The sequence below is a fragment of the Corvus moneduloides genome, chromosome 23 (genome assembly GCF_009650955.1).
Source record: "Corvus moneduloides isolate bCorMon1 chromosome 23, bCorMon1.pri, whole genome shotgun sequence".
Taxonomy (NCBI): Eukaryota; Metazoa; Chordata; class Aves; order Passeriformes; family Corvidae; genus Corvus; species Corvus moneduloides.
In genome coordinates, this window is record NC_045498.1 from 2,564,694 (window position 1) to 2,590,353 (window position 25,660).

The 25,660-nt window shown below is 43.2% G+C and overlaps 1 long non-coding RNA gene across 1 annotated transcript; it reads left to right on the plus strand.

The window, feature by feature from the left end:
• The first annotated feature begins 287 nt into the window (after positions 1-287).
• LOC116455185 lies at positions 288-14,979 on the plus strand. The gene is made up of 2 exons (XR_004244326.1): positions 288-11,519; positions 13,629-14,979. It is a non-coding gene; the product is annotated as an uncharacterized LOC116455185 (long non-coding RNA).
• Positions 14,980-25,660: the final 10,681 nt, after the last annotated feature.

Consider the following 25,660-nt stretch of genomic DNA (forward strand, 5'->3'; position numbering starts at 1 on the left):
TGATTCTAGACAAACAAATAGCAAAAGCTGAAGAACGGGTTTGCAAATAAAACCTAAATAGTCAGACATGTTGAATCCTTCATGGCACTTGCTCATCTTGCACCTTTCCTCAGACAGCAGACTTGTCTTTTCCTGATTGTACATTCATGCAGTACTTGGAAAGGAGCAGAGAAGTTGGAAAAGCTTACTAGGCTAGAGGAGCATTCCAGGTGCAGTCATTGTTTACCGTGGGACTGAATAGCATGCCAGTTCTGACACCAACTGCAGAAGAAATGTGCCTGGTGAGTACAGGTATTTTGTAAGGATTTTTCAGAAATGAAGTATTTGTTTAATTCCAGACAAACTTTACTCAGCATACTGTGAGTTGAGAACACTTACGATCACACAAAGTCATCAATGTTGTTCACTTGAAACAGAAAAAAGAGAATCTCTTAATTCTGGATTCTCCAATCTGCATGTCCCATAGAGCTACTGATAGTAAGTGCGGTAGGATGTGTTGCATATGCTCAGGTGGCCTGTCTCTGGGAAAGGAAGCAGATGGCAAGGTCCTTACAGGAGAAAAAACCACTGAATAGATTGGCTTTTGCACATTTGGAGGTAGCTGGAAATAACTGGAATGGGACATGCTCCTTTCATAAAACATCAGTCTCTTATCAGTGAAGTTTATGAGTTTAAAACACAATGTCAACATATATTTATGTGATCGTAAGCTGCCAAATTGCATTAAATGCAAAAAAAAGGGAAAAAGAATGAAAAGCAGACCGAATTCCACTTCTGCCCTCCTTGCTTCAGACACAAGCTTCACTTTCTTCCTTCCTTAGCATCAGTGAGCATACAGTCTTCTCATTGGATTTTCCTGTTGAACTTCCTGCAGAGCTTGTGTAAGTGTAGGATACACAGTTTTTTTCTCTCTCTGTTTTTAAATCTTCACAGCAGCCTGTGAGAGGTGGTTGTATTTCCGTTTTAATTTCAAGGAATGAGCATCCATTGCATCAGCACCTGTTCACATGACATTATTCTTTATGACATACCTCCGGACATTTCAGATTTGGTGTGCAGAATGTGCATACCCAGCTGAAATTTCAGAAGGGATGTGGTGTAAGCATTAATTTCATGATAGGAAAGGAATTTAATTCTGGAGAACATTGAGCTGTCTTAGCAATGGATGCTTCTTTCTTTTCTGAAGTTCCCTGCTGTGCTGCTTTAACTGCTGCAGAAAAAGGGAAGTGAAATGCTGCATGGGCTAAAAGGCCTGTGATTAAAAATAGTTCAAGCGCATAATGGAAGATGGTATTGTAATGAGTGTACCTAGGAGACTGAATACGTGTTGCACAGGCAGCAATTTGATGTTTCTAATAGTTTCTGTGCAGTTTGTGGATACAGACTGCTTTCCAAAAGAATTCTTTGAAGCACGTTCTAAGGTGCCATGGTGAACCCTACTTTTAAGTAAACAGATTTTAAAGTTCAGTATATCGAAACAGTGGGACAGAGATTTAGTGTAACTTCTTGCTGCTTATACCTATAGAGCGAACTGCAAAAAGGATAAGAACACCTTGTTTTAAGTTAAAGTATGTTTTAGCAAGACCAGAAATGTTGAACTCATCTTTGTGCATTTCCATTCAAAACCAATTGCAGTTACAATTTTCTCCCCTTTGTTCTGGGTGAGCCCTTTCCTTCTTCTTATTCTGCCCAGTGTTGGCAGTAGCAATACTGGAGATCACAGGCGAGGAATTCTTCCTGCACTCAATATCATGCATACATGAGGTTGTAGTGGCTTGGAAGAACCATTGCAGTGAGCTTTATTTTCATGCAAATCTTTACTGAGTGACTTCCGTAAAATGCAAATACTGGAGGCAGTGTGCAACTTATCTGCAAGAATTTAATATGCAGTTTTGTTTAAATGGTACTGATCTCAACATCCAAACCATCTCAGCTGATACGATTCTCACAGAGAATCTGGCTGAGGTCAGACACTGAGTATGGAGCGTTCCGCTTCAAACAGCAGGAAGAGGTTAGAGGGAACTGAAGACAATTTCATCAGCTGTTGATGAGCAGCTCCACAAAATAGGTTGGAGTTGCTGTTCAGTTATCAGCCATTGGCGCCTCTATTTACCCAGTGAAACCTGGAGCATAAATGATTCTTCCTGTAAGACAGCAGGTCAAGCCTATCAGTTAATATTTTATTTATCACTTGATTTTCCCCTTGAACACCTAGCAGTAGTAGCCGTTCTTAGGGCTTCCCCATGTTTCTTGTTTTCTTTGGTTTTGCTGGCCATTAGTGTACAATCAGTTTGCTTCCAGGTGGAGGAGTACTAGCAAATATGTTCTTCTTATTTTTTTCTCCTGCACATATTAGAAGGAGTTAGAAAACCATATATAGCTGAGGAAGCCCAAACCTGCAGCCCAGCAGCAGCAGCTGTGAGGGATCCTGCATCTAATTAGAAAAAAACTTCTCCTTGCTGCCTTTTCTTCTGATAAACTTTTATCTTGGAGAGCTTGTGCTCTCCATGCCCTTCTCACCAGTCTCTGTTGCAGGACCGTGCTGTAATCTAGCTCAAGTGGCAAGTGTCCTGGAAACTGCTGCTGGGAGGCACTTAAGGCAGATTTCTTTTTTACAGTGTGAAGGATTTCTTCTCTTAAATAAAATGACATAGTTAAATGCAGAACAGACTATTCCTGTTGGTGACTTTAGGCAGGTTCTAGATCTTGTGCGTCAAATAAGAACAGTGTGGTGAGATGCCTCTGAGCCAAGCTAAGCCTTCCAGCCAGCTGCACACACATCTTCCAAATCTCAACTAAGTTGTCTGGTGCAAGTGCTCCATGTTAGTGGATCATTTGTACAGGAGAGGCTTTAACATCTTTGTAGTATACTAATCTATAGATAAACATACAGGTGAACTTTTGCACATGATGCCTCAACAATATTAGTTTTTCCTTTGAAAATACATGAAGTCTTTACAAAGTAAGAGAGCTTTTAGCTACATACAGCTAGGTAATACTACATAGACACTTCAGCTCCAATGTCTTTAAAGGGCTGTGTGTGTTCTGACTGATATCACATCTGTGGTGAATTTCATTGAACTAAAGTAGTCCTAATTGGTTTTGAATCTAGTTTTTGAAACTAGTTTTTATCCTGCTGTATATACTCGCAACTTACCTGTTGCTTTGTTGTGAATGGTGTATTGAAAAGATGAAAGCTGTGCACTAAGTACATTGCACACAGATACATTGGCCTGTTCTCTGCCTGGAAGTTACATTCTACCTGCATGATAGAGGATGAGTTCTTGTCTGTCAGCTTCTGAAAAGCTGCTGAGCTTCTATCGGGAGTACTTTTGAAACAGAGCAGGGACTTGTCATGCTGGGGTGTACAGACAAACTAACTGGCAGAATCTCCAGACGGGCAAGAAGCAGATTTATCCTTGTGTTTTTAGAACCATTTAAATAATTTCTATTCTTGTGTATAGAAATTATTTCCTTAGAACACTGCGTAAGCAATTGCTTAAGTTTGTTGGCAGAACAGTAACAATGGCATCTTGAAAATACTTTGTTATAAAAAATTTATATGGTTGGGCAAAAAAGGCATTTTCTTCTCCTAATAAGCTTTATTTTAAGAACCTCCATAAAAAACTGAAGGAATATAAGGCAGTTTAGTAATTTGCAGTTTTTATGCACTAGTCTTTTTCCAGTACCCAGAACTGACTACTGGGAGTTTTAGTGCCTTCAGAAAGAGGACTGGGTGAACCTAAATTCTTGCAACTTAAAAAAACAGGTCTTGAAGGACTTTGGTGTGGTTGGAGAGAGAGGAGACCATACTGTTGGGAAGAATCAGGCCCTCAATTTTACCAGTGCCTGATGGTTTACAGAAGTCTGTTTCTAGTCTGTCCTAGTTTCCAGTAGAGTTAATTTCTTCTCATTAGCTGTTACAGCACTGTATTTTGGATTCAGAATGAGAAGGGTGTTGATAACCCACTAATGTTTTGGTTTCTTCAGTAAGTTAAATTCATCCTAAGTCAAGGACTTTTTTTTTTATTTCCTTGTCTCATGTTCTGCCAGTATGGAGGTATGCAAAAACCAAACAAAATGGGAGGGAGCATAGCTGGGACAGGTAACCCAAACTGACCAAAGGGGTTCCACACCATAGAATGTCATGCCCAGTGTATAAATTGGGGAGAGTTACCAGGGAGAGCCAATCTGGGTTCTGGAAGGGGCATCTGGCGTTGGTCAGTGGGTGCTGAGCAATTGCATTGTGCATCACTTGCTTTTTTTTTTCCTTTTTATTATCATTATTATTATTTACCATAATTATTTTATTTTATTTTAATTTCAATTCTTACGCTGTTCTTATTACAACATATAAGTCTTACTTTGATTCTCCTCCCTATTCCACTGGGGTGGAGTGGGATGTGAAGGGGGTTTAATGAGTGAGTGGCTCTGTGGTGTTCAATCTCCAGCTGGGCTTAAAACCACCATGTAGTCTAACCCTTTTTCAGGGCTTTTCCAGTTTGAAAATGTAGCAGTTTACTAGCTGGAGGTTCCTTGTCTCAGTTGAAGCAACTTGGGAAGTTGGGTCAGATCTCTTAAGTGATACTTGATGGCCTTAGACCTGAAACAGTCATGGATTGTTTTTCCAGTTAGTTAAATTAACATTTAGTGCTTGCAGTTGTTAAAAAAAACCAAAGACAAAACAACCAGCCCTTACAAAAAACCCTAAATTGCAAACAAGGAAAGCCGGCATGGCTGTACCCACAGCACCCTGCAGACTGGGCACCTTTTCCTTTTCTCCCTGGGAAGAGTGGAGGAGTTGCAGTAGTGTCCTTGTAGGTAGGTGGTACCTGGTCAGGTTTGAGAAACACCCCACTAATGCAGCAGTTTAGGAACAGCTGGATCATTTTTCAGTAAACATGAGTTATTGGCAGGGATGGCTCTAGTCCAACATCACGTCTGGGGCCTCTTACTAAAGTTTGCTGTGTGCCACTCCAGGAAGAGGAAAAGAACTGTCAATTCTTTTTGCTTTCTGTTTTTGCTGGTATGGCCACTTTCCAGTATTTTATAAATCTGTTTGTGCTGCAGTGTGCGGTCTCTTCCCACCTTGGAAGTATCCTTGATGCAGTGTCAGGAAGGTCAGAGTTAAAAGGACTGTGGTGACGTGTTCACGGAATTCTGCTGGGAATCCAGAGATCTTGTACAGTGGTAAAAATTAAGCCAGGAGAATATTAGCACACTAACATTCCTGAGGACAGCAAGTCATGTTCAACAGGGTCAAAGACTGGAGGAGTGTACATCATAAAAAGGTCCTTTAATAGCCAGATAGCTGAGCAGTAAGCTCATAAATAAGGACAGTCATGCTTACTCCAGAAAGTTGAGCAGCCACCTTTATTCTCCTGTTTCCAAACAGTTCTGGATTCATTTAAAAATTTTTGGTGGACACAACTTTAAAAATTACTCTTAATCATAACCATTTCTGTCAAATTTGTTTTTCTGCCCCACGCATTTTCTTTCAGCTATTATTTAGGGGTTCACTACAAAAACCCTATTAACGAATACCTGGTCAGTCTTTATGCCATACATGTTGTTTTGGATTTCTGTAGCTTTGGTTTTCCAAATTGTTGTACCTTTGCAGGATGCTAATACATTGCATTACATCTAATAAGCAGTCTTTAGGCTTTTTGATAGAGCACTGCTGAGCTAAACACATAGGTCAGAGGCAAAATTAAATTTCATATTGAAGAGCAAGTCTTGTAGCAGTATCTCCTGCTGAATTTGCCAGCAGGATTTCTCAGCTGCTTCTCGTTCAGATTCAAAGTGATACTTGACCATCAGTGCTGTTCCCCTTGTTACAATGAGGCTGCTCTCTGGAAGCAGTTCTTGCTACTCTGATATTGTACAAACCAATGAATACTAGTAGAGACATTGAATTTAAGGTTCCTGAGAAATGAGGACGCTTAAACCCTTAATGGTAGTGTTGTAGCTTCTCGCTTCTACTCTTCCTTTCCTCTCCCATTGTGTGGGTTGGATGTACACCCGTACTTGTCTCCTTATGCAGAGAGAAAGAGGAGAAAATTTGTTCCCTGCAGTGTGGATGTGTTGAGCCAACAAGCTGCTGGTGCAGGTGCAAAGCCCTGTTGCAAGGTTTGATATTTTTTTGAGTGGACCTTGCTGTTTTTCAAATGATTTTTTGATGTGGTATGTAAACATAAAAATACTGCGGGTTTCTTCAGATTTCTTTGATATTATTTCTTGTCTACATGAAGTATGAGAACTTGAGTTACTAATTTTGTCAGTATTTCTAGATGATAGATGTTGCACAGAAACGTAGGCATATGCTTAGGAGCTAATTTGCTCGTAAAATCATTTTGTGCAAAAACCATTCATCATTCCTCATGTCTGTGAAGCATTAGAACATATATTTTCTTTAATGTTCTGGTAAACATTAAATCTTCTCTATGTTTCTTTCATGGCAGTTCATAGAAAACAAATGTGCTTTTTTCCCTCTCATTTTTTGCTTGACTGACTCTTGGTTGTAAAGTTTTAGCCTTTTCTCTCATGTCAAATAGATGTTTTTCATCTACATGCCTTAGGAGTCGATTCAGAAGGTTTTGCAGTGTAGCATGTAAAATCTAAAGGTCACAAATTAAATCTATTTCTCTGGGCCAAAGTGGGGTCCGTGCAGTGAAGGCTGCACCTTCCCCACTGTGGGAGGCTGTGTGGCTGGAGAGGGAGGTATCACCACCAATGTAGGTTGTCTTTTTTCCTTCATTGGAAATAGCTTGAAAAATCCTTTTAGCAGCGAGGCTGAGGTTTAAAATAGAAGCAGCTAAAGAACATCAAATGTGTAGCTGTATCAGTAGAAGTTGCTGAAATGAGATACAAATGTGCAAGTATTTGAGTAGCTCTGTGCGATTTTTCTGGTATAAGATGTGTGCAGTGTGGGATGGGCAGAGTGTTTCTGTTTATACATATGGAAGAAAACTAATGTGGTTGTTCAGCTCGTAATTACTGTGATTAGCTCCACCCCTTCTTTGACTGAGGAATAAGTAATAATGGAAATTTGCATTTAAGGAATACATGAAAAGCAGTGCTCTTCTGTTATAGCAGAAAGTCTTAGAGTCTAGCATAAGGGCTTAGTGTCCAATTTTGCAGTGGGAATAATCATCCTTCTTCTCAGAGGCAACACTTGGAATGTTTAGTTCTTTAACTTCAGTAATTTTCACTCGTTTGAACATCTTACATTAATTCTGTGTTTTCTGTTTTCTAATTATACAATAGCCATATATTTGAGTTCTTGGGATTCAGGTGTGATAACCTGACTTTCCATGAAGATTATTTCTGCAGGGTAGAGTTTTTTGGCATTCTGAAGAAAATTGCTTAATTTTTTTGTAGACTTACCTTGTTTGAACTGTCAAGTGCGACTGCAAGCATGTGTCTGCAGATATGATCTGAGCATTTCCTGCTGAGATAGGCTATTTTCAGTGTTGTTTTTATGTGAGCAAAGAGTGGAAGTGAATTAGCTCAGAAAGTTTTCTACTCAATACTTCTACAGAATGGCTGATCTTTGGAAAAAGAGGGGACATCAGACATTTAGGAAAACAGTTGTACATTAGACCAGTATAGTCAGTCATCTTCACTAATGGACTTTATTCTCCCTTCTGAAGGTCTCTTAGTAGTGAAGAGTGGAGTTTGTCTCAGAGGTCTGTAATTTGTTTGAGCTGGCTGAAACAAATATTTTATGTTTGAGTGCACACAGGTCCTTGAAGTCAAAGCTGACTTCATTAATTTCTCACACTAACACTCTGGTTTCTGGTTTGGACACAGTGCAGGTTTTGTTTAGGATTGGGAATGAAAGCTAGGGAAGGGCCAGGATACTGCTTTTTGTGTGCTTGAGGTAGATGGCTGTAGGAGAATAAATCATACAAAAGGGTTAAGTATGGTGGATCCCATCATTTACCACATGACTTTCCAAATGAGAAACACTTCTGCTAGTCTGATTTTACTGGGAGAGTGTTGGTTACATCTCCTTGGTATTATGTGTGGCCATGTTTCCATACTAGGCTGGCAGCTATTCCGTGCCAGAATGAGTAGCTACATTAAAGGAACCATAAAGAAGTTTCCAGGAAGTGAGCAGGAAGGCCAAGACAGTGAAATACATGAAATGATTTCAGGTGTCCATCTTAAGATGTAGGTGGGTAGTGATGGACCATTCGCCAGCTGAGGGCAACTGCTGGCAAGTTATTTGTAGGTTTTCCTTTCAATTAAAGTAATCTGGTGATAATGTCCATATACAAGGCTAGGAGAAATGAGTGATGCATGTGAGATGCAGATAGTGGCTGCTTCTACTAGCTGTAGACAGGGAATAAAGCAGGTGACACAGATCTGTGTGGGTGAGCCGGGGAATTCCACCCAAAGACTGGAAAGACTTGTGCATTACAGGATCTTGTTGAAGGACTGTTCTGTCTAAGTGTGCTATGGAGTTGTCTGGCAGGCAGCATGCTGGAGACGCTTGCTGTTTGACTTCAATCTCCCTGTAATATCTCTGAAGAACACATTTGGGCTGTGCTCCTGGAGTGGGTCATCTTGCTTTCCCGAAAGTGTGCCCATCACGGACCGGTAGACTCCACTTCTGAGATGTGCATATCCGGCAAGTAAAGTCATCTTTGGTTTTTGAAGCAAAAATGTATATGAAGTCTAAAACCCTGAATTGAAGTAAAAGTTTCCAGAGGAATTTTGCATAGGCAGTTAAAGGACAACTTGCAGTAATATCAAAGTTGCATTAAAAGAAATCCGATGTAGTCTGGTGATGTGGTCTCGGTCTTCTGTGTTATATCTTAAATTTTTCTAAATGTGATGACTCAGTGCAAAGTAGCAGTAGTATTTAGGTAGGGAGAAGAAACCTGGTAAAGTTGCTGGTTGTTTTTTAAGAAAGTAACATAAGCCTTTTTTTTGTTAAGAGAATGCTTGCAGTGGGCTGTATCTTCCCATTTTCATCTTTTCCTCTCAGCTCGATTAGCCCCACAAGGAGTGCACCCTTTGGAGGAAGGATACAGGATAAAACTGCTTTACAAGTGTATGGCAGCAGTGGAACAGCTTTTTCCTAGCATGAAATCCAAATCCAAGGTAGCGACTTGCTTGTAGTCTGGGTAACCAGGAGAGGAGTAGGAAGTACTAACACTAAATGATATCTGTGCTGTCTTCTGTGGCTGTTTCAGTTTGAGCTCCTAAAAGCTTGAAATGCAAAGAAGTTGAGTGTTTTACATCTTTTTAACCATTATGTATTTCTTACAAAGCCTCTAGTAATGAGTTAATTAATGCAGGACAGACCACAGGGATGTTTGGTGTAACTTTTTTTTCTATTCATAAATACATGTTTTTCAGATACTGAGCTGGATCTGGCCATAGAGATTGTGAACTTTGCTCTTGATGTAACAGAAACATGGGGTACATAATTCACATTGATTCTCTATTGTCAGGTACTGTGTTGGTAGATGAAAATTAGATAATGATGCCTGAATTGATTAATCCTCTGGGCCCTGAGAAACTACAGTGTATAAATACGTAAGAAGACCTCCAGGAGGAAGCGTGGGATTGGCAAAGCTAGGTGAATCTCAAGCAAAGACAGACTCCTTTTTGATGCACAGAGCCTCTGCTTGTGTTAGCAAAAAATTCTTCTCTGTTCCAAACTGAGACCACAAAATCTTTGGTGAGAAAAAACCCCACAATTAGACTTGAATACCAAGAGCCTGAGAATGATTGCAGTTACTTACAGAGATAGGATTGCTTGATGAAAATTGAGATATAAGTGTGATTAGATGTTCATTCCGTGTTGTTACACTCATGGTTCAGTCCTGTCGTTAAAACAGTTCAGCCAGTGCAGGTGTCTTACAGGCTGCCTGTAAGAAGATGGCTGATGGCAGAATGAAAGGAGAAGCAAAGCCTGGGGCTGTGTAAATGTGCACTTTTTTTTTCTCTATTAGTTATCTAAATAAGCTATTTTAGAAACTATAGTTATTAACAGCAGTCAGAAATCAGGCTCTGAAAAAGTTAAAACTCATTTTTATATCCTCAGTACACAAGTGCCTGGACCCCTTTATCTACTAATAATGTTTTAGCTTCCAATCTCGTCTCATCTCATCTCATCTCATCTCATCTCATCTCATCTCATCTCTCATAATCCTTGAAGAACATTCATGATACTGTATGAATTGAATTGGTAAGTTACCTCTCCTTGTGCATGTGGAGAAGTTTGATTGTTGGCTTTCCTGAAAGGATTTCAGGACTTCATTTATGCCATCTGGTCTTACAGCCTCTACACACACACTAGGATACTAAAGCTGTGTCACAGTATCAAGTCAGTTGGAGCCTGGATATGCTTTTAAATTTACTAAAAACTAGCAAAATTCCTATTTCCCTGTAAGTGACCCTTCGCCTGTGGCAGTGCTGTGGGTTGTAGCCTGCAGGGCAATGCTGCTCTTCACCTCCTGACTGATGCAGCTGCTGGCTGATGTCTGGCAGAGCAGGAAACAGGTGGAAAGGGATACAATTACATCCTGGATTCTTGGGCTGGGTACCATGCTCTTAAACTTGTTAGAATAGTACCTGGAATAATCAAGCTATGCTCCACTACTCGAATCAAGTTTATTTTTAGCCCAGTGGTTTTTGAATTGAAACTGCTCAGGCAAAACTTGTTTTTGAAGTATGTATCATTGCTTCTTACAGTGTTGCACACAAATTTCAGCTGAATCTGGACTGAAGGAATTTGGGCATACCAGTAGATGGCTTCTCGGTGCCTCATTGTGACCTTACACTGGGGAAAAATGAAAAAAAAAAAAAAAGAAGAAGAAATAACTGACAAGTAGAGAAGTTGACAGAAGATTATATGACTCCTCAGTTTCTTTTCAATATTTATTGTTACATTTTTTCCTTTTCTAGGTGTTTTCTACGTTTCCTGGACTTAGGCTTTGTCCCTCTCAATCTCTTATGGTTCATCATGCACCAATAGTCAGCGTGGTCAGAAGGCTTGGCTTGTACTTACCTCACAGTTTAGAACTGATTCTCCTTGAAAACATTTAGGAAGCAAAAAAAAAAAAAAAAAGAAACTAGTAGTTCACATTTTTCTGGTTTTCTATATATTAAATTGAAGTGATTTGGAAGCTGGGTTTTAATGAGCTTTTAGTAGAGGTGAGATAGAGAAGTTTTTGTGAGACAGAGAAGTTTTGCTCACTATATTTGTCTGAAAACACCTTTCTGGGTGTCACCTGACTCAGTGCCTTCTCAGGTACCTGCTGCTTTGCAAGACTCAGGTAGAATATTTGTGAGACTGACACAACAAGAGAGGCAGAGTAGGATGAAAATCAATTGCGTTCTCAGAAATGGGGCTCAATGCCTGCTTTTTTCACATGTGATTTGGGTTGGGAGAAGAATTGAACCAAATAGTTCTGGTGTTTTGTTCATTGATAGCTGATGAAGAGCAGCACAGAGCTGCATGACCTGGCTGAAGGAGGGCAGCCCTTGGGAGCTGGAGAGAGGTAAGGCATTGGTACACCTTTTCCTTGTTCAACCCTTGCTTTCCTTGTGTTTGACCTATGCCCATAGCCTCTCTCTCTTTGGTCACAAAGGTGTCAGGCCCCATACACCTGCATCCTTTCCAGTTTCTCTCAGGGAAGTTCCTGGTCTTGCCAAAATCCAGACAAAAAGTGTAGCTTTGCCTGCAGCTTTTCAGCTGTTACATGTTTTGTTGTGGAGGTCTGTGCTTGGCTCTTTGTGTTTCCACTGTGTGTGACTCTTTCCCCTTTGGGCTCGGACCTTTTTCCCTTTTCATGATGGCTCTTCAAGACTTGGTCTTCCAGCCTCCTACCCAGCTTATGTTTACAATATGTAAAATATTTTCAGTCCTTTTATTCATTTTGGTGGGTTTTATCCATGAATAGGACCTCCTGACATCACTCAGAATTTAGGGTAATGTCTGAGGTGTGGAAGTAGTAGGTGATGTTTGAGGTGTTGCTGATAGAGGTGATTCTGCTTCATTGACTCTAAAAACCTTCCCATTCTGTTGAGGTGTTCCCATCTCTGTAGTACTGCCTTCCTAGCGCTGCTGAGTTGGAAGAGTTTCCATCTTCCAGAGCAGGAAGGACAAGATCAAGCCTTTTTTGGCTTTAGGGCTTTGCTCTGTTGTCTGAGCCCTTTCTGATAAAAATTGCACGTCTTGTGACCCAAGAGTTTTAGGTCCAGAAGTCAGCTTGGTTTGAGTGAGCTTTAGAGCTTTATATCGGCACACTGATGGCAGGACCCCATCAACCTTCCCTGTTTCTTGCAACAGTGTTATTTGTTGGTTGCATTTGAGGCGAGTGATTTTTGTCTGGGTTCTTTGGTCTCTGGAGTGTGCTGGATCATCAGCCTGGCTTAGCTAATGCCTCTTAATTTCTTCAGGGTTCATTCATTTTTTAGAGAAACAGGACATTGTGATCACAGTTCTTGAATCTTAAAATCTCTGGTTTCTCTGGAATTGGTGGCTGTTTGGTATTCATGGCTTTTGGCTGTTGGTCTTAGAAAGTGCTCTTGGGGAGCATGGTAGTGCACTGCCTCCCGCAATAGCACCTTGTTGGTGACACCTTGACAGGTATCATCACTTACACTTGCATAAGCAACATGAAATCTTGCAGCCTGTTTATTCATCATTCATGTGAGTAGATCAGAGTAATTTAGGACTTCAAATCCTTGCCTTGTCTTGAAAAAAGAGTAAGTAAACACCATTTAATGTCACTGCTGCACAACGTTATGAATTGCCTGAGCAGATGTTAGTGAAGTGACTGTTGCATTTTATTTCATCTGCAGGATGTTCAGGTTGATCCCTCTTTGAACAGTTTCTCTCTCCTTAATAGGCAGTTTGGAAAAGATCATGATCTGTTCCAGAATAGCTGGGTTTTCTTTTTATTATGCATGCTTAAGAGAAGCATCTAAAAAATTGCAGGAGGAACAGAGTTAAAAAGAAGAAAGCCTTACTGCTAAACTCAAGAAACATGGATATACATTACTTACCATGGACCAAACCTCCAAACTGGTATTCAAAAACTGAAGTGTCAAAATAGCTGAAATCAGCTCTGGCAGTATTTCTTTTAGTGACCTGAAGCAGTAGCTCAGGTGAGCATCACCTGCATTCTTGTTTCCAGATTGAGTCCTAAGTTTTAGCTTATAGATAATTGTACAGGTGCAAGGAGTTGTAGCTTATTTTGAAAAAAAAAAAAAAAAAAGGATTTTTCCAAGTCTGCCTCAGTAATTTGGGACATTTGGTGGCATGTGAAATAGGTGACTTTGTTTCACTTACCTTTGGTTTTATAGAGAGGCAGGAGGATGGTGTAACACCTGCTCATGCTCACTGCAGTTCTGTAAACAAGTGTGTGTGAGAGTTGATTAACTATTTGCATAGTAATATTACTACCTAGCAGTCTCAGATAATTCACCATGTTAATGAAGAGCCTTTTCTGAGATTGTGAATTCTATTTTATTCATGTTTGCTGCTTTTGTATCTTCTAAATGCCAGCTCTGTCTTTTCCATGGGGTAGGATTGCAAGATCTATGCTCTTTGTTTTAATAACTGTCTCCTCCTTGAAATGCCATTATTTCTGGTCTGTTTTTAGATGATGAAGGATAGACACTGTGATGGGCACTAAAGCATGGACTTGAAGTGTGCACTCTGGTGGCAGGTACTCTTATCTGGTCCCGATGGTCTGACGTATGTGCGGAAGGCTTAGGTGCTGTGTGTCTTAGCTGTGGTTTTCTCCATTTATTAATTTCAGTGTTGATTGAAATATTTGTCTTTATTTATAGCATATCCAACAGCTGTGTTGCAACAGAGAAGGTAAGTTTAGAGCTTGGGATTGGGGGCAAAGGGGTTGACAGCCAAGCTCTGGACAGTTAATCTGTTTCGAATTTTTTTCTGATACAATCCTTAAAGTTTATGGACAGATGTTGGGTTTATGGGCATTTGTCAGATTGATCAGACAGCTGCTAAAACTATTACAAAATGGCAAGAAACAGGGCATTTATTATACATTATATGGGGAGGAGAAGAGACTAATTTAATAAATTAGATTTTTAACCATTCTTGAAGTATTTATTTGTCCTTTAATTTACAGATGCAGATGCAAATTCACCAATCTGTTCAGTGAGATATTTTTCTTGTTCATTTTCCTGATTGAGAATTAGCATTAGTGTCGCACTTGTTGCTAGAAACTATTGAGCTGGTCGTGCTCATTTTTCTCTGTTGAGCTCAGTGAGTTGTGCTTCCCACTCTGTGATGGGGAATTGCTGGTTGCTCTTAGCTTTGCTTTAAAGATATGAGTTCCTGGGTTTGGTCAAGTTTAGGATATGTTTTTTCTAAAGCCTAATAAAATTAGCTAATACATATCTCGATTCTTTGATGTGGGTTATAAAGGACTTGCCTGTGAATACGTATGAATTACCTTGTTTTGACAGGTAATTAAATCTGGATCTCTTCCTTAGGTAACAAAGCAAACAGTCTCAGATATGCTTTGCTAGGCTGAATCATGTGTAGACAGCAAGGTTTTATTACCTGTGGGGAAAAATGCATTGTAAGAACATGAAATCTGGATGACCTTGAATGAAAACAAAAAAAGAAAGTTTTATGAGATACAGTATATTAATGCCCCGGCTTGGATGTAGGAATTCCTGAATATGAATTTTGTTTTAACTGTCATTAAAGCTCTGTGTACAATCTGTACTTCTGCAGGAAATGTGAAACATCCCAGGGATTGGCAGGCTGCCTGAAGAACCCCAGCACCTGCCTTTCATGGCAAGGGACCTGAGCATTGACATGCCCATGGTAGCAGTTCCAGGTGGGTGTGTTATCTGTATTTGCAGACTTTTCTTGTTCTCTGCATTGTACAAGAAACTGCACGTGCCTTGTACAATCTGTTTGGTCCTCTTGTAATGTCCAATTTTCCTAATAAACATCTTTTGAAGTCTTTGCTTTGTGGCTGATTTCCAAGGGTCCAAGTGTTCCCATGTGTTAGGTACATCCTTCTGATGTATTCTTTGGATCATGCATGCTTCCCTTGAATAAAAACCTTATTTAAGGCTGCTACGTCCACACAAGACCTTTGCTAGTAGTTTCTCTGTTTTGAATATTTTCTTGGAGTGTCCTGATGCTTAAGATCAGACAGAAAACCATTGTAAGCAAAATCAAAGAGATTTCTCATTAAGAAAAAATAATTCTGAATTTGTTTGGGAAATGATGGTGAAACAAATGGGAAGTTGTGATCTTGGGCTTTTGTTCCTGTGAAGTGCCAAGTCCTGTGGGAAAACTTCAGCCATATGAATGTGAGCTACCTTGCACTTACATGAACACCTAAGAGTTTGGGTTCATGCTGGCTTGCTAGTTTTTGTTTCAAAGGAGGACTGAGAAGAGAGCAGAATGCACCCAGTGATCTTTAATGCACTTCCCTGTGTTTTCAATATGCTTCCGTTTGTTTCTTTCCAGGGAGGAGAGAAGGTAGCCTGTGTGCCTGTGCAGATCTGTTTTCAAGAGGTGAAAATTTGTGTGTGTGCATATGTGTATTAACTTCAAAATCCCTTTCTTCTATAGCAGTGTTCTGGCATGTCCTGGAGTTCAGTTTGGCTTTGTTTTTCAGTTCAGCTGGGCAGACATTACCAGAATCCCTCAGAAAGACACTCTTTTTTCCCATGCTTAATCCTTTTTACATGCAGTATTGTACTAATCTTGCTGAATAGCAGGAATGTACATTTCCTAACAACAGCTACTACAGAAGTGTAAATTAAGAAGCTGGCATGAGATTATTTTGGAGACTTGGTCAAGAAAACAGGACTAGAGTTAATCCTGTAACAAATATGTATGGCAGCTTAAAAAAACATCCAAAACTAAACATGTTTGTCAACTTAAAATCCAAAAGTTTTGAAGTTTGATCCAGCTCTAACCCTCCTCAAACAAACAAAATCTTCTCAAATGTCTCATTTTGGCACAGTGCGGTGTCAGTGCTGTGTGTGCAGTCCCTGAGCACAGCTCCCTGCTCCTCCCTGGTGTGGCCTGATGGCAGGCAGCTTGCTCCCTGGGAACAGGATGGTGTTGATGTTGCAGTCAATCAAAATTCAGTGAACATCTCCTATTACGGAAAATGCTTTATCCTGTGAATAACCAAGCAAGTCACTTTCATGGGGAGAGGGGAGACACTTTTCAACTAGGAACTGGCCTGAAGGAGTCATTGGCTACAGATGAGGAGCCATCCCCAGCCCCGCGAGGCCACCAGAACAGGAATAAACTTGCTTTATGTTTGTGTTTGATTGTGTGAATTCCTGCTTTTTCTAAAGGCACCTGTGATTTGGAAATTAATCTCGTGTGTAAGTTGTATTCATGTGAGACCCTACCTGCAGTGCTGCATCCCCATCTGTGAGGTCTCCAGCACAAGGAGGACAAGGAGCTGCTGGACAGAGTCCAGCTCTTGAGATGCTCTGAAGGTTGGAGCCCCTCTGCTCTGGAGCCAGGCTGGGAGAGCTGGGGGTATTCACTTGGAGAAGGCTTGGAGGAGACTCAGAGCCCCTTCCTGTGCTTAAAGGGGCTCCTAGAGAGCTAGAACAGAGTTATGTTCTCTTTTTTTTTTTTATGTTCTCTTTTTTTTATGTTTACCTTTTTTTTTGCCCCCAACAATTTAACTTGGTCAGTCATAGCCAAAATTCTTCATGGCATGCAGCTCTTGCATTTTAAAAATTAAAAAGCAGTGCTTTACAGGGGATTTTATTGCCACCTGCTGGAGTTCAAATAAAAATTCAGATTTTTTTTTTTATATTTTGGCTACCTGAAATGCCCTTGGATGAGGGATGTACTTAAAGAAATGCAGGCTAACCTGTCCCTTTACCAAACCACTCATTGACCCATTATTCTGTTTGTAAAGATCAACTGACAAAACAACCGAAGGCAATATTTGCATTTTATCTTTATAAGGAAATCCGAAAAACTTGACAGTAGACAGAACTGGAAAATAGTGTGCAAATGTCAGTGCTGTCAGCTGAGGTGGCAGATGCAACTTGGGCTGCAGCATTGGGAATGGGGACAGCACAGAGACAGGGCAGTGCTGGGAAACTCTGACCTGCAGCTCCAGAAACAAATGTTTCCAGACAACTGCAGCAGCCTTGGTGATAATTTTGGGGATTTTTGCATTCCTGGGCCTGCCCTTCATCCAAGAGGGGCTTTGGAATGGAATTGGACAACTCTGCAGTATAAATTTGTTACTAATCCTTTCTCCTGATTTGCTGCTCTTAACTCCGCTGGTCAGACTCTGCAGGAGCCAACGCTGCTGGCAGCCTGGGTCACTGGGAGTTGGTTATGTTGGTGCCGTTGATTTTTGGGTGGCTGTGGAAGATGTGCTTGGAAAGCACGCTCTAGCCAGGATCGCTAAAACTTAGCTTGTCCCATTGTGACCTGGGGGCATACCAGGAGAGTGAGTGCAAAGTTTCGTGGCATGGATGGCTTGGAGAAACCTGAACCACCTGCAACTGATGTAAAAACATTAAAGGACAGCAGCTGACAAGGATTACTTTTGTGTTGATAATGTAATGAACTGTCAGTTGTGATCTGGTTTAAACATGTGCCCTGTGATCACTCCCAGTGCTCCAAAAATTTTATGCTTGGTTTCTGCCTTAGACTTCACTGTTTCCGCTAATGATTTCTGATGCTTTTTCATGTATTTTCTCCCTATGCAGCTTCTTTTTGCTTTATGATGAAATTGATTTCCTATAGAGTCTTGCAAAACAAGAAAAATAATTAAAATCTCTTTGGTCATGACCCCCCCAGAACACACCTCAGGTTTTAGCTGTAGCTACTACAGTCCCCTCTACCTGTCCCTCATGGACTGTGTTTCCAGAAATAACTGTGAGTGGGCTGTGCCCAGAGATGGGCTGGATTGGGCAAGGAGCTGGTGTGAAGAGGGAATGCAGATGAGGCCACAGAGATGCTCTGAGGGCTGGAGCACCTGTGCTATGGAAACAGGCTGGAAGAGCTGGGGCTGTTCAGCCTGGAGAAGAGAAGGCTCCAGGGAGAGCCCCTTCCAGAGCCTAATAGGGCTTCAAGAGAGATGAGATGGACTTTAGACAAGGGTCTGGAGGGACAGGACAAGGGGAATGGCTTCCCACTGCCAGAGGGCAGGGTTAGATGGGCTGTTGGGGAGGCCCTGGCACAGGTTGCCCAGAGAAGCTGTGGCTGCCCCATTCCTGGAAGTGTTCAAGACCAAGCTGGATGGGGCTTGGAGCAACCTGGGATAGTTGAAGGTGTCCCTGCCCATGGCAGGGGGTGGAATGAGATGATCTTTAAGGTCCCTTCCAACCCAAACCATTCTGTGATTTTATGTGGTACAGGAACTCCGGGGCTCTCCTGGATGAGGAAGGCTTTTGGAGATTTGGAGTATGTTGTGCATTCTTAGGACAAATGCATAAGGCAGCAAAAACAAGGACATGGCATCCTAGGGCCCATGCTGTGATGCAGGGTGGGAACTGGGACCACATCTGCTTTCCAGGGCTTGCCTTGTCCTGGCACACAGCCTGCACCCTTCCTGCATGGCTTCCCCTTACCTGGAAGAGAGGTGCTGGAGCTGGGTGTCACTGGGCCCTGCTCAGGTGCGGTGGAGGGCTTTCTGTGCCCAGGAAGGCACTGCCTTGATAAGATATATTGCTGGGACTGATGAAAGATTGCAGGGAATGAGCTTTGAATTATGAAAAAGAGATTGAAAAAGCCTCATTATGTGTGTTAATTAATTAAAGTGGGAGTTAAAAGCATTCCCACCAGAGCAGCCAAGCCATGGGAGTGTTGTGCTCTGCTTCCAGAGCAGTATCACACTGCTGGACCCAGCTGTAGGATGCAGACTGGTCCCATCCTGCCTTTGGGCTAATGGGGAGGGATGGGGGCTGCAGGTGAAACGTTGGGTGGGAGTTGGCTCTGCAGGGCCCCCCACACATGCCCCCAGGGATTGCAGGCTCTCACCATTGCAATTCCTCAGGATGGTGTTTGTTCCCCCTGTGCAGCTGTGCAGCCACTGCAAAGAGCCAAGAGCAGGGGCAGGAGATCTCCAGGTGCCCACCTATCCACCTGGTTCAGGTCCAGGTAGGACACAGAACCATCAACTCACATTTTTAGTTGTCTCCTGCTTTGTGCTTTTGGAGACTGCAGCTACATATGGTTGACCTTGCATGATGCCTCCTGAGAGACAAAGGGAACAGTGGAGAGGGATCAGTGTAGGACCTGTGTTGTGGTTTCTTTGGCATCTTGGTACAGGTGGTGCTGGGCAGTGGGCCTCAAGGGAAGGAAAGATATTTGGGTTATTGAGGAATAATATTTTTCTTTATGCATCACAAAGAAGCTAAACTGGATATAAGCCATTTCTTTTCTATCTGCATTGAGTCGAATAGCTGATAGCATTGTGGAAGTACGTGTAGCCCAACCGCAGCATGAAGTACCTATCTGTCCTGTGGGCCTGCTTGGAGCCAGTCCTATATCATCCTTCCTGTAATTCCTAGATAGCTTCAGGTTGGGGATCAAGCTTAAGCTTTGGTGCTGTCCTGTGCAGAGCCAGGAGCTGGACTTGAGGATTCTTGTGGGTCCCTTCCAACTCAAGATATTCCACGATTTTAAGTTAACTCCACAACAGACAGCTCCATTGCTCTTTATTGTACCTCATGTACAAAGTTTGCTGTTGGAGTAACCTCCATGATTAACTGGAAGCTGATCATTAGTAACATCCAAAAGCTGGCAGTAAAATAACTGCACATGCATGCGTGCATGTGCATGACAGTCTGCCAGTCCAGGTTAGAAACCAGAGCACACCTGGTCCTGAACTTCAGTGAACTCCCATCATCCCCTCTGTGAAACCACCCACACCCATGTGACAGCTCTTCCACCTGAGTATTGCCTGCTGTGATGATTTGTCTCATTATCTGTCTGCCATGGCTGCTGTCATTACCTCCCACATCTGAGTTCTACCACTGAGCTCCCTCCTACATCTAAACTTTCAGAGCCTTCAAGGGAGGTCTTCACACTGAAATTCTGTGAAGTCTGGTTATTTCTGTGCCTTGGCTGCCTTGGCTGGGACCCTGTAGCTCTGCCTGCATTTTGCTTTGGGAACCTCCAGTCTGGGGGTTTCCTGGCTCCTTGCACCCCTGTGCAAGCTGGAGCCACCTCCTGTGGGGCAGCAGGTGTCTCAGATTAGAGATCCTGAGGCCCCTTGAGTGCATTAAAACACTTGGGGATTCATGATTTAAGTATGAAATTGCCCTCATCTTCCTTGTGGACAATGTGGGAATGATTTCATGCACCCTGTGTACCAGTACCTGGTGCTGTGGGAGGTTGGGATGCAGCAGGGCTGCTTCCCAGCCCCTCATCCAGGGCTCACAGCTGGCCTCCCTTGAGAGCAGCCCTGGAGAGACCCACTCCAGCCCCAGAGTAAATCCCTGCTGGGGCTAGTGCTCTGGTTTTTCTCTGTTGCTTATTAGCAAAAATAATTGTTTTCCTGGTGGGCAGAAGGTATGGCCTCCAGCTGCAGCAGGCAGAGGGGCTGCTGTGGGATCTGCCCAGAAAGAGATAAATATATTCAGATGTAGATCTGATACGCATGTGCTAAACCCAGAGAGGCTCCTGTTCCAGGCAAAGCTCAGCTGGTGGCTGTGCCTGGAGAGCTGCCCAAGCCAGGCCCTGCAGTCAAGGACCGCCTCTCCCAGTGTGCTTCCCTTTCAATCGTGCTGTAGTAAGTATTCTGTGACTGAGTGGACTGGATGGTCTAGATGTCCTTGTATTTCTAAAAGCATGGGACATACTGTGTTCCTACAAGATGAATGCTGGACCCAACTGTCACCTCTGAAGCAGGGGTATCCTTGCAGTTGCTGGTCCAAATGCAGCCAGTGGTGACCCTGCCAGACCTCTTCCCCAAGGACCAGTTTTCCTCAGAGGCTAGGCTGGGGACAGCTGTTCCCACCTGCAGGCTTTTGGAGGACTCTCTTTCCCTTTCCTGGTGGAGGTGTATCCCTTTGCACAGGTGTGGCTGTGGGAGGGCTTGGGACTGCAGAAATGGCTCTGGACTGCAGTCCTGAGCAGCAGGGTCCTGGCAGGAGGTAATTGCTGATGGGATAATGTGAGCAGTGAGGATGCTCTTTCCAGAGACATACGTGCAATGGATATGCTGTGACCTGAACACACAACTCCAGTGCTTGGCTGGAGGCAGGACATGACTCTGTGTTCTCCAGCCAGGCTGAGAGCTGCTGAAGAGAATCAAGTGGGGAGGTTTTTCACCTGGGATCTGACTTCTTGGCACATTCAGAAACTTCTGTATAGGACAAGAAGTATACGCAGGGTCTGTGTGTCCCCTCAGAGATACTGTTTCATTGAAGCATGGCCTTGGCATCTCGCTCACATATGAGCACAGGACCCCTGCTACTGCTCTCCTGGCTCTCCAGGGCAGAGGAGCTCCACCCCTGTGCTGCCCTAGGCCTTTTGGTTACAGGCTTGGAGGAAGCCACACTCCTGCTTTGGGAGGTTTGTGTGAAACATAGACATATCCTGGTGGTACCATTCCTGAGAACTGGCTCAGTTGGCAGCAGCTGGGGTTGTTGCTGCTTTACCAGGCATTCCCACTAAACACTTCTGTGCAGAGGAGAGGAATGGAGTACGCTGGACTCACAGCCTGAGTCCCATGTTCGTTATCCCTGTACGAACTGTGCAGGACTGTTGCAGCCATCACATGTCATAGATGTTGTCCAACTGTAACAAATACCATTTGCCCAAGACAGTGAGGCTAAAGAAATCCACCAATCTTGGCTGGTTAGAAATCTTCAATGATTGCTCCTAGTGAGGGGAATGACTTTGCAAACTCCCTAGGACACATACAGAAAAACCTCTGCAGCCTGCAGGACCAGGCATCCTGGCACTGTGCATGGTGACTGCTGTGAGCAGCCAGCAGGAAGTATCCTAATATCACCCTTGCACTAGCTAGACTAGTGACTGGAGGCTGTATCCTGGGGAAGGCACGAGCCCTGTCCTGTTGCTGCCCTAGAGGCACTGGACAGGACACAACTGGCCATCTGTGTTCTTGGTGGCTGTCAGGATATGCAACACTTCCTGCAAGAGTCCCTGGGTCCTCACAGCTTGTAGCAATCACTAACCTACCTGTTCAACTGCTCAAAGGTTGTGGAATTCAGCACAACAACCCACTATTTGGCTACAGTTTTCTGCTTTCAGTTACTGGTTTCTGAAGTTTCATGGTAAATACGTATTGGGGGTGAGACAGAGCTCAGCCTGGCTGCAGTCAGCTGGGCTGTGCCAACTGTAGGCAGCACCAGCCGGTCAGTGCTCATTGCAGGCACAACACCCTGAAGTTTTGCTTTTTAGTATAATTTTTTCTTACTTTTTAAAAAAGTTGTACAGAAAAGCTGTAAAATAAAACATAGGTATTGTTCATGTTCATATTTTGCCTCTTCTTAGGGCTCTGTCCAGGTGATTTGGGGTGAAGTGAAATCAGAGCAGACGTGAGTTTGGGGGAGTTCCTGACGCAGGGTAGGATCTTAAAATATTTTCTGTGTGGTCCTGACATACTCTGCTCAAATGCTGTGGTATAGCATCCTGGGGAGGGTGGTACTGTATATCAGAGAGGAGGAATTTGATGATTTTTAGGTCTACAGGAATAGAAGTAGGACAAATGCATATGTGCTGAGTGAAAGGATGGTCCCTTCGCAGAATGATTTTTGCACCATCCTGGGTTGGGAATGTGACACCTTCCAAACAGGCACTTTTGAAAACAATTATAAAATGCATTTGCCCACAAGGCTTATGCTACAGCCATCTTTGTACTGGCACATCTACCTGATCTAAGGTTTACAGAGACCCTTGGGAGCATTCTGAGGAGCTCATGGGAAGGTTTGGGTCATTGATGTTAAACAGCAGATAAGGAAGGCTCTGTCTGAGCAGTATCTGCAGTGGGAGAAAACTGGCACAGTGGCCAAGGGGTGCGTGAGTTGCACAGGAAGGCTGAGGAAGCCCATCCCATGGAGCCATGCCCTCCCACGTGCCGCTCCTGAGATGACAAGTTGGCAAACTATGGAAAAGGTCTGGGAATTGATGCAGAAAGCAAGCATCAGCAGAATTAGCTGCAGATGAAACATGAAGAAACCATTCCTTGTCCTGTAGCTGCTGTGTGCCTTGGGAAGAGACTGCTAGGTGCACTTGGGCAAAGGAGACCTTTGCTGTCACTGTCTTGGACAACTCAGGTGTTCCTGTCACCTCTGCTAGTCTTGTGCTAGGCCAGATTGTTCTCGGTCATGGTTCTGGCCATGGGCTTCAGGATTTCAGACTGGCTTTCTGCTGTGAGCAAGAGTCTGTCTTTTGCCAGGATCGGGACACGGTGTAGAGACTTGTCCCCATGGTCTGTGTCCCAGTGGGTCAGGTATGGTTGGGTCTGGAGTGCTCTGCTGCCTGGGGGTTCCAACAAGGACTGGGGAGATCCTGGCTCTGGTGCATGCAGGGATGTGATGGGAGGACAATGACCGAGTTGCCACCGTAGAGACTTTCCAGCAGTTCCTGGGCTGGTCTGGGAGGTGTCCACAAGTCAGGCATCAAATAGCACAGGGTTATGCTGCATCCAGAGGAAGAGGTTTCCGTATGGGAGAGGAGACAAACTCACTTGGAACTTGCACTTAGATTCAGGCTGACATACAAGCAGAGTCAGGAGACAAGGAAGCGCCAGGACAGGGTCTGCAACCATGGCACACGCAGCCCTCCAGAGCCCTCTAACACGTGCTGGGCCACCAGTGCACATGCCCTGCACAGCACACACATTCTTCACCTTTTATGCCAGGTGGGCAGTGGGAGGGCTTTTATCTTCTATTTCCAAGGCATTTACTCTGCTAATGCTTATCCCAGGCAGATACTTATCTGTCGCCCTGGGGTATTCATGTTGCTGTGCTGAGTGCTGTGGTGAAAAGCTGGCAGGTGCTGGGAGAAAAAGGAGTGGCTATGATTTCCTGCACTGAGGAATGAAAGGATGGTCGCAGGGAGGAAATCTCCTGCTGCTTATGCTGCAGAAATTGCTAGGTCTGCTTTAGGCAGAGCAAGTGTGAGGGATCAATGCTGAGGACAAATTTATGTGGTTGTAGTTCAAAGTCAGCCACTGGGATTTAAAAAACTTATTTGATTTAGGAGCAGCACTCTATGATGGCCAATGGAATGTAGACAGTCATGTGAGGCTCTTGGATAATGGAATCCCAAGTTACAGGAGCTGTGATGGTTCACATTTCACAGAATCACAGAATAACGAGGTTGGAAGAGACCTCCAAGATCATTGAGTCCAACCCATGTCCTAACACCTCAACTAGACTATGGCACCAAGTGCCATGTCCAGTCTTTTTTTAAACACATCCAGAGATGGTGACTCTACCACCTCCCTGGGCAGACCATTCCAGTACTCTATTCTTTCCATGAAAAACCTTTTCCTAATATCCAGCCTATGCCTTCCTTGACGTAGCTTGAGACAGTGTCCTCTTGTTCTGTCAATTGTTGCCTGGTGGAAGAGACCAACCCCTGCCTGTCTACAACCTCCTTTCAGGAAGCTGGAGAGAGCGATAAGGCCCACTAGCCCCTGAAGTGTCTGATTCTTCCTCACAGATGTCAGAAGAGAAGAGCTGAAATCCTACTTTTAAATGAGGACACCAGAAAGCATATTACATCAGCCACCTGGTGCAAGGAAGTCACTCTGATGCTAGGATGCATGATATGTAACACATCTCATGTGTCATGTGGTGCCATCTACTAAGGGAACATTGAAGTCACATTAGTCAAATAAGTGGTTCAACAAATAACACAAGGCCCTTTTGGAATGAAGTTACAGGCCTAAAATCTAAAGGAACATTTAGAGCTGGCTCAGGACACAGAGGGACATTGGAAAGGCTGAAAGCAAGAAGGGTGACTTCTTTGTAGCACAGAGTATAACCCACAAGAGAAGTGACTTTTGACATGGCCTGGTTTGGCACAGGGTTTGATTCGCCTTGTGCAGGGGCAGTGAAATGACAAAGTCATATGCAGTAGTGTTTGATGAAAAATGAAAACAAAAAGTCTTGTTAAAGATGTAATGAAAGAACAGACCAAAGGGTACAATACTTACAGAAGGTGTGAAGCCTGTTTGAAGATAACATAGTGGAGACCTCTGCCTTTTTTTATTAAAGCCCTGATGACTACGCAGCAAGGCTAGGAAAGTTACTGCAAGTGAGATGCTATCAGTATAAGAAAAGTGATCCTGATTTTGCCCAGACAGCAAGGGCTCTAAATTTGACTCAGATGCTAGAAACTAAGAAAAGTGCTTAAAAAGAATATAAGACGTGTTTGCAATGCTCTTTAAATCCCTGGCCTGTCCATATAGTGATGCTGTCTACAGAATCTGTTTGAAGGTAAACTTGGAGGGGGGAGTTCAGAAAGGAGCAGCAAAGATAACAGAAATTAAGGAATAACTTTTGTGAGAGAAGCGGCTGAATAGATCAGGACAGTTCAAACTGCACAGAAGATGCCTCAGGAGTGTGGTCAGAATTATCCCATTTAGACTGAAGGACTCAGACCTCCCAGAATAAGAGCTGGCGATGTCAGAAGAAACTAGGGGATGTGGACCAAACCACA